Below are 18816 nucleotides of genomic sequence, written 5' to 3'. Positions count from 1 at the left end.
ACAGTTAAAAGTGTGAATCAGTCTCCAAGATACCCAAGCGTCATTGTCACATTTTCAAATTTGCAGTCATCCCATCTAAACAGATCTATTATCTGACCCTGAATCATAGTGAGAAATATTAATATATGTGTTTTTGCTTGTATTATACCATAACTTTTAGATGTAAGAAACAGTCATTTTTTCAGATTTCTAGTTTGTGTGAATTCAAAACCCAACAACAACTTGGGATTAGGCTCTTGTGCACATGTGATCCTATGGAGAAACAACAACAAAATTATATATATATATATATATATATATATATATATATATAAAGAATATACCCTCCATTACAGTGAAAGCCACAATGCCCCATAACAAGGCAAATCTCACGGTCAGTAAGAGCATCATTCAACAAAGACAGCTGCAGCACCCACCTAGGAAACATTAAAGCAAAGTAAAGTATGGATAAATCTATGCCAGAAATAGGGAACCTTCAGCTCTCTAGTTGTTGCAAAACAACAATTACAATCATGCCTGGATAACCAAATCAAAGCTTAACTTTAGGTCTAGCTACATACAAACTAGGTCCAACATTAGGCCTAGCTACCCCAACTTTAGGTCTAGCTACACACAAACTTCCTTTATAGTGACTACTTTCCTTTTGTAGTCAATTAGTTAGTGCGTGGCTTCAGTTATCCCTGCAGCTAGTTACCCAATCATTATGGGTCACTATACAAGACCCCTAACGAAAACCGGAGACAAGTGAGTTCCAACCTTTGCCTACGCCGAGGATTTCTACAGCTAAAACCAGAGAGTCGACAACCTTAGAGAAAAGGGACAGATAACTCAAGACTGGACTTGGAGTAGACCACAGTGCCAGAAGCCGCTCTCTACTGACAAGACACTCAGCTTTTTAGGAAGGGTTCTACAAACCAGCTACACCCAGAGCAGGAACCTGGGACTCGTACTACCCAAGTAGGATGGAAACACCTGTTCTAGAAAGGTGTGCAGCAAGACATACAGCTGTGCATTGACAAGATAAGTTACACTTCACAACTCCCTTGATAAAGCACTAGATGAGACACCTGATAATACGATAACCAGATCTGCAACAGGAATAGAGTGAGGAGTACAGTCGTGCTGACTGAGTAGCGTGTTGAGAGGTATGAAGAAACAGAGTAGCAGAGAGGAGGATGTCGTGAGAGTCACAACCCAAGTAGTACTGTGCTCTGCTGGGATGTTGGAGGATGAGGTAGAAGAATACTTAGAAGAAGAAGAAGAGGATACTTGTGCCCGTGTATTGACCTTTGGGTCTTTACACCACCTTATACCCGTTAGATTTGGCTGAACCGTCCTAGAGGGTAGAACAAGGCCCAGACCTTGTTAACTGGGATAAGCAGAATGTTGAGGGTTCCCTGCTGTGAGTTCCTAGGCTTATCACAACTTTGCTCTATCTGGATCAGTTCCTAGCTTACTGCTGTCTGTGGATACTGTCCTGCTCTTTGACTCTCCAAGTCCACGGCGTGAGTTGAGGTTGTCTCTGACTTGTCCTATCTTGAAAGGGGGTTTAACACTGCATAGTGTTCTGTAGCGTTACTGAGATTAAAACTGTTAGCTGTGTCCTGTCTGACATCCTACCCATATGGGGTTCTGACTAAGACTGAACCTTGAGGGTACGGGGACCTGGCAGAGGGCCAGGGCCCAAAAAGGACCACTGTAGAGAGCTGTCTAGCTTGCGTCCTTCTTCTACAATGTCCAATACGAAAGCCTCATGCACTTCCTCCACCCATGTGACTTCCTTCCTCAGCGTATATAAAGAGTGGTGGGTGAAGAGTACAAATAGAAGAAGCAAAGAGAGAGATGATAGGAGGGAAGAAGAATAGATTCCTATAGGTTCGCGGATCCATGTGACACACAAATAAACAATATATGTGAGTGTGTAGCATAGTAACATAGTTAATAAGGTTAAAAGAAGACAAGAGTCCATCAGGTTCAACCTTGGGAAACTCTACTGTGTTAATCAAGGGGAAGGCAAAACCCCCCCATGAGGCAGATGACAATTGCCCCATCACAGGGAGAGAATCCCTTGCTGACTCCAATGGCAATCAGAATAATCCCAAGATCAACGTATCACCAGAAATCTAATGTCCATAACTTGTTCAAGAAAAGCATCCAGGCCTCCCTTGAACTTATTTAATGAATCAGCCATGACAACATCATGTGGCAGAGTGTTCAACAGTCTTACCGCTCGTACAGTAAAGAACCCGTGCATGTGTATCTTAGTTCCCGAATAGCAGGACAGCCTTAGCAATCCTGAATCTGGGGCTCCGAAGAGACATACGATTGGGATAAGGGCATGAAATAGATAAAGAAAAGAGCAACATTAAAGGCCACAACGTTAATAAAAAGTTTAAATTATATCAGAGGTCCTGAAATTCTATGCAAGTTGTCGACAGAGGCTTAGCACTCAAGTCAAGCAATCAATACAATCTCTGAGACACTAGGAAAACAATCAATAGGCACGAGTGGAGATTCTGACTTGCTAGCAGCATAATCAATGGAGACTGTGGGAAAACAGTAAAACAATCAATAAAAACATTGGTGAAAGTCCCGAGATGTTAGCAAACATTTAGGAATGAGACAATAGTGTCCCTCAAAAAATGCAGCCCCATCTATCACAGACTATATATATATATATATATATATATATATATATATATATATGCAAAAGTCTGTTTGTTGGTCAGCTCACCTGCTGTGGTATGGCCGTCGGTGCACGGTAAGACCCGGAGCCAGGGTCACAGCATACCAGAGAAAAAAGTCCAGCACCAGGTCGGCATGTACCATTAACATTCCACACTTTATTAGAAAATCTTCACATAGGACAGTAATAATAAAAGTTTACGCGTTTCAGCGCTTCTCGCGCCTTGTTCACAACTGAAGCATGATACATACAAGCTCATATTGCTATATAAAGGGTAGTGCTATACATCACATGACTAACCCCCAATTAAGAACCATATAACACATGTTAAAAACTTCACAAGCTTGAAAAACAAGTTAACCCTTAAGCAGTAAGTTCAAAGTGGAAGGTGAATATAACCAATTTTTCTCATACATCATATAGGTTATTGAAAGCATGGCTAAAAAGTTGCTTACATTAAATATAATATATAGAGCACCAGACAATATATTTACAAACCTTAATATGTCAGGATCAGATCATGTCTAGAATTTAGACCTTCTGGGACTCTCGTTCCTAGTCTAAATATCCAGAAGGATTATCTATTTAATAGTTTACGTCTCAGAGAGCCTCCTCTTTTTGGTGGACAGATTTTCTCAATGCCCATAACTTTTAGGGACTGTACCTTTCCAGCATGGGTTTCCCTGAAATGTCTGGTTAGGGATGATACATTCACCACCTCATTGCGCACATCTGATATGTGTTTCCTAATTCTCATTTTGAAGCTGGTGGATGTACACCCCACATACTGTACATTGCAGAGTGTACAGGTAGCAACATAAACTACATGGGTTGTATTGCAGTTTATGTAACTTTGGATTGTATATGTGTTATTATTAGAACATGATGTTACTTCTTTAGAAATCGCAACATGTGAACATGTTATACACCGCTGATGTCCGCACTTATATGACCCCTTCACATCTAGCCAGGTTTGTTCCCTGGGTTTCTCTCTAACATAAAGTGAGGGGGATAGAGTCATACCTATAGTAGGGGCTCTGCGAGACACTACTTTGACTCCTCCTTTCGTCATCACCTGCAGTTTGTCATCTTGCCACAACAGTAGTAAATATTTTTTTATTATTTTGCTTATTTTAGAAAATTGTTTACTGTAGGTGGTGACGAAGACTACCTGTTTATTGTCCGATCTGCCCTTAGATCTCTTTTTCCTATTAGACAATTCCTCACTCAGCAGATCTTCTCTACTCACTAATGCTGCCCTCTCTATTGCTGAATCCAAAATTTCTTGCGGAAATTTCCTTTCTTTAAATCTGTATTTTAATTTTTCCAACTCCAATTCATACGTATCTTGCTTGCTACAGTTTCTTTTGAGTCTTAGACACTCCCCATAGGGCATATTCTGGATGACGTGTGGTGGGTGACCAGATGTAGCCATTAATATGGAATTACCTGCACAATCCTTTCTATATGGCAAAGTCTGTACACAATTAAAAAAATTTGGCTCATACTCAGATCCAGAAATTGAATTTATCATTATGGCTACAGATTTTCTTTTAAGCCACAATTATTTTGTGTTCAATGAAGAATATTATTTACAGATCCCAGGAGTGAGTATGGGAGCCAAATTCTCACCACCCCTAGCCAATATTGTGATGTCATGCTTAGAGGAAAAATACATATTCTCAGCAAATAACTCATTTCTGAAGCATATTCAGTGGATCGGTCGTTATATAGACGACTTGGTCCTGGTGTGGAAGGATTCGGAGGATTCCTTCAAGCTATTTGCTGAATATATAAATAACAATGAATATGGTCTGAAATTTACAACATGTTTTGGAGGTAATGAAGTATCCTTCCTGGATGTACGTTTGGTGGCTGACACGAACAATAATTGTGTACAGACTTTGCCGTATAGAAAGGATTGTGCAGGTAATTCCATATTAATGGCTACATCTGGTCACCCACCACACGTCATCCAAAATATGCCCTATGGGGAGTGTCTAAGACTCAAAAGAAACTGTAGCAAGCAAGATACGTATGAATTGGAGTTGGAAAAATTAAAAGACAGATTTAAAGAAAGGAAATTTCCGCAAGAAATTTTGGATTCAGCAATAGAGAGGGCAGCATCACTTTATGTTAGAGAGAAACCCAGGGAACAAACCTGGCTAGATGTGAAGGGGTCATATAAGTGCGGACATCAGCGGTGTATAACATGTTCACATGTTGCGATTTCTAAAGAAGTAACATCATGTTCTAATAATAACACATATAAAATCCAAAGTTACATAAACTGCAATACAACCCATGTAGTTTATGTTGCTACCTGTACACTCTGCAATGTACAGTATGTGGGGTGTACATCCACCAGCCTCAAAATGAGAATTAGGAAACACATATCAGATGTGCGCAATGAGGTGGTGAATGTATCATCCCTAACCAGACATTTCAGGGAAACCCATGCTGGAAAGGTACAGTCCCTAAAAGTTATGGGCATTGAGAAAATCTGTCCACCAAAAAGAGGAGGCTCTCTGAGACGTAAACTATTAAATAGAGAATCCTTCTGGATATTTAGACTAGGAACGAGAGTCCCAGAAGGTCTAAATTCTAGACATGATCTGATCCTGACATATTAAGGTTTGTAAATATATTGTCTGGTGCTCTATATATTATATTTAATGTAAGCAACTTTTTAACCATGCTTTCAATAACCTATATGATGTATGAGAAAAATTGGTTATATTCACCTTCCACTTTGAACTTACTGCTTAAGGGTTAACTTGTTTTTCAAGCTTGTGAAGTTTTTAACATGTGTTATATGGTTCTTAATTGGGGGTTAGTCATGTGATGTATAGCACTACCCTTTATATAGCAATATGAGCTTGTATGTATCATGCTTCAGTTGTGAACAAGGCGCGAGAAGCGCTGAAACGCGTAAACTTTTATTATTACTGTCCTATGTGAAGATTTTCTAATAAAGTGTGGAATTTTAATGGTACATGCCGACCTGGTGCTGGACTTTTTTCTCTGATATATATATATATATATATATATATATATATATATATATATGAATGAACAGTGATTGTAGATCACGGTGGTCTTCAGAAGTGTAGTGGGCCTACTGTGCTACTAACTAAGTTTGGCTTTGGGACACTAATGGGAGAGGGGTCTAAGTACCCTCTAGGTTTGAGCCTGGCTTTTGCATTCACTCCAGTCTTAATAAGAAAAAAAAAATAGAACTTAACATAGAACTTAATAGACAAAGGGGGAGATTTATCAAACATGACATAAAGTGAGTCAGCGGAGAGGAGTTTGTCACCGGAGTCCCAACCCAAAGTAGTACTGTGCTTTGCTGGAACTTGAGAGAAATACTTGAGACTTTAGAGTGATAAGTTAACTTGTACATGAGTTTAGACTGTGTCTGACCACCTTCTGCCCTACAGTGTCGAGTTTACCGTCTTAATGGGGTGATACAAGCCCCAGTCGTGGTTATCTGGGTGAAGCTAAGTGTCCGAGGGTGCCCTGGTGTCACCTGCACTGTGAGATAGAATACGTAGACCTTGCGGTATCTTTGCTCTATCCAGGCTAGTTCCTCTATGTATCAGGATACTGCCCTGCACTTTGGAGAGAGGTTCTCGGCATGGGCTGGGTTTATCCCAGACTCTTCTCCCTCTTGTGGTGTCTAGCACTACATAGTAGGAATAGTTGATAGACTGAAGAAACTGAGTGTCTCTTTTTGCTTCATACACGTGTCTTGACTCACTAACACAACTGGACTAAACTGTCCCAGTCAAGGGTCCTGGCAAAGCCAGGCACTGGCTTGGCTACAGCAGGGACGTCTGCCCTGTGTGTCTTCCTCCCATGAGAAACCAGATAAAACTGACGCTACACTTCCTCCCACCAAGTGACTAGTTCCTACAGGGGTGTGTAAAAAACCTTGTGAGTGGTGGAAAAGAATGTGTGCAAAGAAAAGGAGAGAAAGGATAGGTCATAAAAGAATAGTATCTCCATTAATCAATAAAAGTACATCACACAATAAGGAGCAGTAACCCTTTGCTTACTTCAGCTGTGCAAAATAAAAATAAAAAGAGTTCACATAGAAAACACTGACATCTAATGGCGAAATAATAAACTACCTCACCACTCAGCTTAGAGTAAAGTGCTTTTGCGACAGGTGTGACAGAAGAAACAACTGAGGTGGAACACCACATATGCATGGTACAATTCATTACCTGATCTGTGAGAACAGATGACTACAATGGTCAACCAGGAACAAGCCAATGGGCTAAGAAAGTGATAGTAGTTATGAAAACCTTAAAGTGGGTTGTATGTGGCTTCTGTGTAGAACACTGAAAGTTATAGGTAGGCCAGATGTAACAGAAGAAATGCCTCAGAGCAGACATTAGAGAGAGCCAAGAGGCTGATAAGTCTGAGAAAGTGAGTGTATAGTGGAGGATTGTACCAGTCTGGATATTCAGCATGGACTGACTACCTGCAAGCCTGGTCAAAAGCCCAACTAATGTTCAGAAAGCATGTCTGTGCGAGGGTTAGGCTAGGATCACACTGCGTTTTTGCAATTAGTTTTTTTTATCCGTTTTTTGCAAAAAATGGATGAAAAAAACTGATGCATTTGTGTGCATCCATTTTGATTCATTTTTCAACACGGATCAAAACTGAACCTTTTTTTTTTTTTTTTTTTTTTTTTACAGAGACCAAAGTAGTGTGAGCTACGTTTTTGTGTCTGTCAAAAAAAAAAAAACGAATCTGTTTTGATCCGTTTTTTTTTTTTTTTACAATAGAAGTCAATGGAAAAACGGATACACACAAAAGCATTCTTTTTTTTCATCCTTTTTTTTGCAAAAAACGGATGAATAAAACAGATTGCAAAAACGCAGTGTGAACCTAGCCTTAGATAAACAACAAGTGTATCTGAACCATGGAGCCTATTTCTACTAAAGATGTAGGACTAGAGTGCCCACATGTGTGTTGGAAAGAATGGGCCATTTATTTGCAGAAAGATTCAGATTTCTTTGGGTTTCCAAGTTAATTGCATGTTCTTCAGTGCCAGAGCTAGATGCATTGGACGAAGACAGAATGCGTTCAGCACATACAATCAGATCTGTATTTGTCATTAGAAATAGCAGTTTTGAGGGGGGCAGCACTTCAGACAGCATATAAGACGATACCCAGCTTCCCAACTTTACCAGCTAAATTTAGAGTTTGGCTGTATAAGACTATTGCTCTTCCAACACACACCAAATACAAATTTATAAAAAAAACATCAGACAGCAGCGAGATTTGAGAGGCAGAGAAGGTGGTGTAGTAATACCAGGCCAGATGGGTCAGACAGGTCAAAGAACTGTATTATTCTGGGCACAGCACCACTCTACCGTAACCCTTTTTTTCTATATCCCAGATGACTGCAGCTTGCTCTGCCCTTCATACGGTCGCTGCATGTGGGAGGGATGCGGCTGTTTTTGAGCTCCGCCCACCATATGTGACGACCGCTGATTCTCCAATCCAGTTGCAAAGTTTTTCAGCACCCGCCCCATGAGACAACACCTGACGTATGAGACGGCCCCTGACTTTTGAGAAGATTTTTCTGGAATAATAAGTAGTCTTATATGCAGAAAAAAAAAAAACTGTAAAAAAATCAGGATCTCCCTGTTTACTTAGCTAATCTACGAGCAGCAGAAAGCTGGCCAATTTTTTTAAAGGTGTTTTTCTTTATTGATGGCCTTTGATTAGGATAGGCCATAAATATCCAATCAGTAGAGGTCCCAGCACCCCAACCAATCACTTGACTTTGCAGCCTCTTCTCTTCCTGCCAGGCACAGCTCCGCACAGTAAATAGTGAATGCAGTATATATTACAACTTAGCCCATTCATTTCAACAGGGTGCCTCCATTAGGTAAGGGTAAATGCTCATTCCTTGGCTTATTAGACTGTTCTAACACGCTGTAAAATCATTGACAGAAAGGGCAGTAAATACTGTCCGATTAATCCGTGTGAAAGCTCTGTAAATGAGTGCTGATCATAGAGATTGTCACTTATTTTCAGGCAATTTGGGGTTGGCTAATAGTGTTCCACGATCAATACAAAATTGTGAAGATACCTTAAAAATAATATTTGCTATGGCTGGGAAAAAAAAACTTATTAATAAATATAGTTTCAAACATAGGGTGGAGATATAGGAGAGAGAGAATAGCCAGCCAAGGAGGTATTCTCCAAGAGATAGAACAGTGAGTCAAAGGTTCCTAAAAAGCATCCTGGATCCTAGAACATGATCAAATATACAATTAAGGTTTTTGGTTATATTACAGGTGGTTTACCTAGGAAAAACTAAAGGAAAATCTTAATTTACATCCTGTGTTATACTGACATCTGCTGGCAATATGCAGGTATTACGAACTTACCTGTCATTTTAACTTTTAGGCTGGGTTCACACTATGTATATTTGAGGCTGTATTTGGTCCTCATGTCAGGTCCTCATAGCAACCAAAACCAGGAGTGGATTGAAAACACAGAAAGGATCTGTTCACATAATGTTGTAATTGAGTGGATGGCCGCCATATAACAGTAAATAACTTCCATTATTTCAATACAACAGCCGTTGTTTTAAAATAACAGTAAATATTTGCCATTAAATGACGGCCATCCACTCAATTACAACATTATGTGAACAGATCCTTTCTGTGTTTTCAATCCACTCCTTGTTTTGGTTGCTATACAGCCTCAAACATACAGCCTCAAATATACATAGTGTGAACCCAGCCTCAAAATGTAAATCAACAGTATATGCGAAATAGAGCAAGTTTGTAATATATATATATATATATATATATATATATATATATATATATATATATATATATATAATATCATGCTGTAAAACAAAGCAACACTTTATTGTATCCAGGCCCAGTCTTCTGAAGCTCTTTTTTAAGTCTTGGGCTAGTGGAAAAAAAAGAGACTAAACACATAGGGGGAGATTTATTAAAAGGCTTAATTGCCTTTTTTAGGTGCACATAGGCCCGATAGGTGTAAAAATATTCACAAATGGTTTATCTGCCAATATTTCATTTGCATCTGGCCCATCTGCGCCTCCTGCGCCAGTGGAGCTGAAAGGGAGCGTTACGGGGGGTGCAGACTCTGCCTGCGCTGCATTTATAATTTTTCCAGAGGAAAAATTATAGCGAAACCTACGCCAGCTCTGAGCGGTACCTTAGTTTAAGAGTAAATTAGTTTAAGAGCGTTTTGGTTTAAGAGCTCACAGTTTTTCAAAATTGTGACTTGGTTTAAGAGCTCTCTGTACTGGGTGGGAGGGGGAGTGGAGGAGGGGTATGGTCTGCTTAGTGGGGTCTACAGCCCTGTACTCTGACCCAGGAAGTCTCCCTCACCTTCCAAATCATAGCAGATCCACTTCAGGCTGGGGCTTCCATTAGGGGACAGGACTGCGGAGGTAATCTCTCTATAGCTGTAACCCCTCTCTCATCGGACAGAGAGTGCTGCTATACTGTGCCCACATCTGCCCTGCTCATTCCTCCATGCTCCCTGCAGTCTCTCTCAACCATTGTGTTTCCCATCCTCTCCATTACTGTACATTAACTTATAATCACATATTCTGCGTTTCTGAATGCTTGTTTCATCTGTTTTACCTGTCATTCAGAATAATAAATCATTATTTTTGGGGTGTGGAACCAATTGTCTGCATTTCTATAATTTCTTATGGGAAAATTTGCTTTGGTTTAAGAGTGGATTTGGATTACAAGCGCGGTCCCGGAACGTATTATGCTCCTAATCCAAGGCACCACTGTAGTTCTTCAACTGCTTAAGAAAGTTACACTACCATTTTATCTAATAAACTACAGCTGACAACTTCATAGACATCTTAGGGCATGAGCATTACACCACAACATCTTTCCACATTTCCAGTACCATCCTTACCTTTTCCCAACCTACAGTGCCTCAAAGGGATATAATGCCCCCATACTAGAGTTACCCTACTTTGTGCCCTCACTAAGTAATATGGCTTCCTTTGTGTCCGTATGTATTAATATTCAAAATAAGCCATATGATCTTTATGGCTGGTTTTTACAGCAGCACATTTTAATTTCCAATAGTCTATAAAGACCACAAATGTTTAAAACTTAGCTTTTTTTTATTTTTATTAGAATTTATTTATGTGCAGATTAACAAAATAAAAGCAAAGTTTAAGTTATATAAATTTGTGGCCTTTATGTACTAATAGGACACCCTTCGTGTACCGCACATTAATAATTTATAAAATGAAGAAAAAAAAACTCAGTAGCCTGGGTCCTTTCCCTGCTGGTGCTGGGAAGCTGAAGTGTTCAGCTACTCCTGACAGCTTGTGTGTCACACTGAACATGCCACAGAATGACAATTAATATATTATAATAAAAAGAAAGAATATAGCATAACCCTATAGCCATATTGGTTTTACATTGTTTATACATTGCCAATTTCGAGTCATAAAACATAAGTAAAACAGGCGGCGGGGGGGGGGAATCACCCCTTTTTTTTTCTTTTTTTCTTTTTTTTTTTTTTTAATTTAAAGTTTTATTTTTCAATAAACATACAAAGGACAGAGGACTGTAAGTCCCCAAATATCAGACATACAACAAAAAGCTGTCGTCAGGCACAGTACCTTTGTGCTGCGATATAAAAATGAACAATAAACAGCTGAAAATCTGAAGAGATAAAAGTACACACGTACAAATGAGTAAGGTGATTCCCCAATGAAGAGGCATGGCAAAGCATCCTGACATCGGCAACAGCCAAGAACACATAGACAATAAATGTAATAAACCACCTGTGTCTTACAGAAAGGAGGGGAAGAGAAGGGCCAGCCCAGCAAGGGCAGTAAACAAAATATGAAGGGGGAGACAAGACAAACATAAAGAAAAGAAAAGCAAAGTAAGGGTTCCAGAGAGCACAATCTGATGTAAAAGAGGTAACAGCCTGAGAAATAGCGCCCGCTGCGGCGAACATGGGTAGTGGAGAAGCGAGGGGGGGGAACACACCCCAGGAGGAAGGGTCATATCTACACGGTCGCGGTCTTGTAGGAATCGGTGGAGCGAAAAAGTAGCCACGAACTCCACGTTGCGGTATATTTTTTTACTGCTGCAGTTGCAGTGATGGCAATAAGACACTCCATATCACGCGTCTGACTTCCACCGTCGGGGTATCACAGTCTTAGCTGCCTGCAATAAGTGCTGAGCCAAGGATTTCTTAAAACGTGACTGAGCAGCGGGGAACATGTATAGCAGCACTGCCTCAGGAGTGCTAGGAATTAGGATACCTTATGAATAATACGCAGGACTGAGGACAAATAACCGGTTAATCATGGGCACGCCCACCAAATATGTGTCATGTTCCCTCCAGCCCCCCCGCAACGCCAACACTCATCGGGTATTGTAGGGTACCATTTATGAAGGAGAGTAGGGACTCTATGCCACCGAGATATAATTTTGTAGCTGGTTTCCTGAGCTTTACAGGCCAGGACCGCTTTGTGGGAAAGAAAGAAAGCTTTAGACCATTGCTGCGGTGTAAACTGCTTCCCTATTTCTTCTACCCATGCAGAGCAAAAAGTCGGCAATTGTTGGGAATCAGTAGACAAGAGTAACCGATATATGATAGAAAATCACCCCTTTTTTAATATTGTTCCTGTCGTTATAATATTAAAAATCTAAATTAACAGTAGATGTGATATAAAGCAAGTTTGCAATTTACATTCTTACATTTTTTTTTTTTTAAGTTATCATGGAAAACACCGCACTTACTGTTTTTTGACTCTTCTTTTCTCAAAAAAACGGGCAACAGTCAGAAAACAGGAAGTCCTGTGTATCCCAGGCCATCTGATCACGCTCACAGAGAGAAGGCAGTCATGTGACTGATGGACACATTGAGCTGTGACTCTCTGTACTGGCCGGAATTTCTGTTTAGTCTGTTTTTTACAACCAGCACAAGTCAGAAAATCTGCCTTCAGGAGACTGGACCTGGATTTCTGGTAAGTTCAGCTTTGTTTTACAGCATAAGAACAACAAAAAAAATAATGAATGCAAACTTACATTATATAACATCTACTGTTGATTTAGATTTTGAAAGTTATAAAGACTGTGACACTTTAAATCAACTGAATAGTAAAACACTATGGCCCAGATTTATTAGTCTGTCCAAAGAGACCAGTACAGTCTGATTTTGCCTATAACAACCAATCCCAGCTCAGATTACATCTCTCACTGCTAAAAAAAAATGGAAGTTGAGCTGTGATTGGTTGTTATAGGCAAAACCAACCAGAGAGATTGATAAACATGGGCCACTGTTCATGCATAAATCTATTAATTGTATGGGTGTAATATTAAAGTATACCTCAACTTTTATCCAACTTCTGACATATTGTTATCAGTTGGGGGTACAGCTACCGAATGTTTTCTTTCAAATCAACTGGTTTCAGAAAATATCAGAGTCTTCCAGTACATATGAGCTGCTCTATATCCTGCAGAAAGTGGTGTATTCTTTCTAGCCTGGAGAGAAGGAGAGGTTTTCTATGGAGAATTGCTTTCAAAATTACAAATCTCTGGCACTTTCTGGCATCAATTTTAAATAATTTTTTCTGAACTACTCTTTTAACCCCTAGGCAACCCTGGACGTACCTGTATGTCCAGGGCCGCCTACGGGTATTCAGAGCGGGGCCGCACTCTGAACCGCCGCAGTCCTGGGTGCCGCATGTAGCCCAGGGCCGCGGCTATTAGCAGGCACGGTCCGATCGCTGCGCCCGCTAATTAGGTAATCGGATGCAGCTGTTAAAGATGACAGCTGCATCCGATTACCTTATGCAGCCGTTCACTGGTGTCTAGTGGGGTGGATCGCTCCTCCGGGTTGTTGTCCCGGAGGAGAGATCCACACATCTGGCTCGGGCCGGGTCTGGCTCGGATCTGATCCCGGCTCGGCATTCGATTGCTTCCGACTACAGCAGCCGGAAGCAATCCAGTGCCTATCATCATTGATCTATGCTGTATTACTATACAGCATAGATCTCAATGAGAGATCAGTGTACTTATACTATAAGTCCCCCAGGGGGGCTTCTAGTATATGTGTAAAAGAAAAAAAAAAATAATGTCATTAATAATAAAAAAAGCCCCCTCCCCTAATAAAAGTGTGAATCACCCCCTTTTCCCATGTTATAAATAAAAATAAACAAGCAAACAAACATGTTTGGTATCACCGCGTGCATAATTGCCCGAACTATTAATCACATTCCTGATCTCGCACGGTAAACGGCACAAGCGCAAAAAAATCCCGACGTGCAAAATTGCGCATTTTTGGTCGCATCAAATCCAGAAAAATTGTAATAAAAAGCGATCAAAAAGTCGCATATGCGCAATCAAGGTACCAATAGAAAGTACACATCATGGCACAAAAAATGACACCTAACAGCCCCATAGACCAAAGGATAAAAGCGCTATAAGCCTGGGAATAGAGCATTTTAAGGAACATATATTTGTTAACAATGGTTTGAATTTTTTACAAGCCATCAGATACAATGAGTTATACATGTTACATTTCGTTGTAATCGTAACAACTTGAGGAAAATATATAACAAGTCAGTTTTACCCTAGGGCGAACAGCGTAAAAACAAATACCACCCAAATAAAAGAAATGCGTTCTTTGTTTTTTTTATTTTTTTTTTATTTCACCACACATTGAATTTTTTCCTGGTTTTGCAGTGTACTTTATGAAAAAATTCAGCCTGTCATTGCAAAGTACAATTTTTGGAGCAAAAAATAAGGGCTCATGTGGGTTTCTAGGTGAAAAAAATGCAAGTGCTATGGCCTTTTAAGCACAAGGAGGAAAAAACATAAATGCAAAATTTGAAATCGGCCCAGTCCTCTAAGGGTTAAAGGGAGCATCCCATCAAGAGTACATATCCCCACAGGACAGTGCCCATCTGACTCCAACAGTCCAATGGACAATCAACAAAGTAGCAATGCACACCGCTTCCTACGGACCCCTGTTTTTGATCATTGGGGAGAGTCCCAGCAGTTAGACCCTCACCAGTCAGATATTTTACACTTATGACTTAGGGTGTGTTCACAAAGAGAGATTTATCTGAAAGATTTTTTAAGCCAAAGCCAGGAGGGGCTTCAAAAATCTGTCAGATAAATCACTCTGGGTAAATGTACCATTATCCTGTTGATAGGATAACAAATCCCCCCGTCTTTATGTAATTCCTTCAAGTACCCCTCTGCTGCTGGTGGGTGAAGGCTCCTTATTGTCGCCTACCTCATAGTCAAAAGTTTCTTCCCACATTTTGGGCTCAGGGCACACACAGTATTTTGCAATAGTTTATATAAAATGTACAAAAAACGTTGTTCAGATATTACATGTATGTTATTATAAAATCTAAATTAAAGGGGTTATCCTGCATAAACTATAACTCTCCGCTGCTGTCATTTTTGACAACTTCCGCTGAAGTGCTGTTCCTACAGGAAATTGCCATTTCCTGTGTGAACGGCATTGGAGAGGGTTTGGAGAGGGGTGAGAACTGAGAGCTGGAGGACGACATCATGGGAGCGCAGACAGGGGATAACACATTATTATATATATATTTATAGTTTTGAAGATGTGCAGCCACCATCTTTTTAAACTCGTTCGCAGTGATTCTTGCTTTGGAAAGTTCAGCTCACCTATCTCTACCTCTAACATTTAGCATGGGGTTGGCGATCCCCTTAAATGTGCACAGGACCGAACACCTCTTGACTAAGGAAAAATGCTATAAAATGACCCATAATCACACACAGTAAAAGTAAAGGGTTAATCATGTTTATACAGTATTTGCGTGCATGGAGGTTACAGCAAGCGGGCCCATGGAATCTATCCAGGTTGCTGACGGAAAGCTGATTATGCAGCTAAGAGGAGATGAAGCAGAGAGGTCTGTGAGATTAGATTCTGCCCTACATTGCCAATGAACCATCCTGTATATAGCCATGGTAGAGCTCTCCATGATTACAAAGTAATGCAAATCCATAATGCCCAGTAACATACATAAAATTGTATTGTCTACGTGAAAAGATTATAAAACATTTTTAACCTCATGAATAATATACCACGGGGATAACCCAATTCCTAGAATACCCAGGAGAAGAGCCAACCGGACAGCAGCCATTCCTACTATATGTTTGGTTAGGTACGTGACTGCTATGAGCAACGGCAAACAAAGGTTTACGCATACGTATCAGGAAGGGTAGCGCAGATGGGGATGAAGTGAGGACACGGCATGCAGAGACAGATGTGCTACCAGTGGTAAGACTGATAAGTAGGTCAGAAAGCAAGGGGTCGGCCACGGAAATGTATCATGTATATTAGCAGTAAACAATTGCCAGCAGTTACAGTAGTAACCATGATGTAGTAGATGCAAGTATGTATTGCAATAGAATGAAGCAATGAGTAGTCAGGCAAGTGAGGTGAAAGAGGAGTCAGTTCACAATATACTGGGAAAAGAGCAGGGCTGGTTAAATATAGTGCATCCCTTCTGTTTCTGGAATGAATCCGCTGAAGACCTGACAAAGTGGACGCACATTGGCTGCATGTATAACCAGGGGGCCAATCTCAGCTCTTGGTTGAGTTACCGCTCCCCCACTGCAAGCAGCAAAATGCATCAGCAAACATATGCACTAGCAATTGAATGTCGATAATTTTGCACATCCAATGTTTTGCAACTAACTTAGGACCACCACAAATATATATTCTAGAAACCTTTACACAGCATCATTAAACTTCAGCCAGTGTCCTAATAGCACCAGACACTCATTGTTTTGTACCTAATCTAGTTGTATTGTTCTGTTTTAAATTGTTTATACATCATTGAGCCCATGTCTTGCACGCTTCATGATAGTACCATTCACTCATTGAATGCATTTAATTTAGTGCCACCAAAAACTGTACTGTTTTATGTCAAGTGTTTATATAGTTCCATTAACCTTCAGCCAGTGTCCTAGAGGTAATTTAAATCCTGGTGATGATAGTTGTTTATTTTGTGCACACACTATATTTTAGGCAATTTCCTGGGGATAGTCCAACAATACATCTAGTCGGAAAAACCCTTTTAACCACTGCAGATGTGACTGTACGTTCATTTTTGCCGTGTGTTCCTGCTAATGGACGTACAGTTACGTCCTTGGATGAAACGGGCGCAGAAGCTACTCCTGTGCCCAGATCCCGGCAGTTAACCCTATAAATGCTGTGGTTGGTGCAAGCGCAGCATTTATAGAGAGGAACAGAGGGAGAATGGTAGCTATGATAAGCGGAGGCCTCAATAAAAAAGTAAATAGTGAAATACACACATAATCCTCATATCCCCTTAAGCAAATACTAAATGTATATTTGGCATCGCTATGTGTGTAACTAAGCTGGCAATCAAATTGTCACATGATTAAACCTACATACCGGCCACAAAAAAATTTTAAGTAAGAGATTGCAAATTTTTGTCATTTTTTTTAATGAAATGGGGTCATTTTTTAACAAGAAAATTGTACAGATATCAGCCAAAATTTACTACTAACCTAAAGTACAATTTGTCACGAAAAGCAATCTTAGAATTCCTAGGATAAGTTATTGCATCACGAAAAAGTCTACTACATTTTTTTACACTTTCTTTGTTGCAAAAGGGGGCATATACTGTAGTTTATACACGACAATGTGAAGCAAAATTTGCCAGGTTAAGTACATTTGGGCCACTGTCTAAAATATATGTCTCTATTCACCACTGTGACTCTGCAGTGAGAATCAATCCTTATCCTTCCCCAAGCTTGGCCATTGGTCAAATGGGTCAGTTATTGCCCAGTGTAGAAAACACAGTAATGGGCTGGGATCACATGATCACTGGGATCGGCATTGAAATGAGGTATTAAAAAAAAGAAAAATCAGTGTTAGCTACATAGCTTCCCATGTACACAGGGGATGTGCTGCCAACAATGATATCAGGGGAGCATATATTGCTCTCGGCGGTTTGGCCATCATTCCAAGGTGATATCGGTGGTGATAGGGGCTGGGTGTGATGGAAAATCACCACCAGACCTCTTTGTTCTGGGAGAGATAAGCTGCAGTCAGAGTTTTCTTACCTCTCCCCATAAAGAACATCGGAATGCTTGGCTGTACTAAATGTTCCTGTGTATGAGAAGGATGGGCACCAGAGGTGAAAGATAACTGAAGGCCGAGCAATCATTCGTCTGTCAGTTATTGAAGGTGTACGGGGACTCTTAGATCTTTCTCTAACCAACAGTCTACAGATGGATTACTCTTTCTTCTGAATAAGAGCAAAGTTACAGACGATGTAAACAAGAGACATAATCCAGTGTGACAGTCTTACAGACCCTGCATGCCACAGTGCTGTGTTAGCAGATTAATGCACACAGCCTGCAGAATTATTCAGAACCGAAGCGTGTAGTTATAATGCTTTGTCTTCCTTACAGCATAATACACTGTATAAGAGATGCTCAATACGATGACATTACCGCAGGCTGTATGCAGTCATGTTTCAGTTTGGCTGCAAGAAGTGATGACTGCTACAGATGAAGCATCCTAAACCAGGGCCATAGCTATCAGAGGTGCAGAGACTGTCATGACACCTAGGCCCTAAGGCCTGTAATGGTCAAACAGCCACTCGGCATAGACTTTTTTTTTTTTTAATTCAAGTCTTTATTTAGAACATCTAGAAAAACAAGTTTCATAGAATAGACAGACATGATTCAAGGCGCTTCACATGCAAGACAAAGGAACCAATCTGTACAGTTGTTATATGCCTCAGCTGGCTCTTGCCATGGATGACACTGCTCCTAATTCCATTTAAAGGTATAAGGTTAAGACAAGGTACCATTTTTATCCAAAATGCATGCAGACATCGTCTGGCAGCATCAAGAGTTGACACAGGGCTCCCCACCACTACTAACGTCTGCAGAAGGGACTGCAGGGCTGTCAAATCCTGCTCACCCATTACTGCTTAAAGGGGAACCATCAGCAACTCCATCAAATTCAACCCGCCAACAGCTCCCCAGTGGGTCCGCAGAGCCAAAAATGGAGGCATGTCCGCCACGCCCAGCTCCACCCCC

The 18816-nt window shown here is 40.5% G+C and overlaps 1 protein-coding gene across 5 annotated transcripts in view; it reads right to left on the bottom strand.

The window, feature by feature from the left end:
- The window catches only part of RYR3 (ryanodine receptor 3), a 474528-nt gene that overhangs the window by 442315 nt on the left and 13397 nt on the right, over window positions 1-18816 (bottom strand). The window lies entirely within an intron of this gene.

Source organism: Dendropsophus ebraccatus, chromosome 13 (assembly GCF_027789765.1).
Source record: "Dendropsophus ebraccatus isolate aDenEbr1 chromosome 13, aDenEbr1.pat, whole genome shotgun sequence".
Classification (NCBI taxonomy): Eukaryota; Metazoa; Chordata; class Amphibia; order Anura; family Hylidae; genus Dendropsophus; species Dendropsophus ebraccatus.
This window is presented reverse-complemented; position numbering and strand designations above follow the sequence as displayed.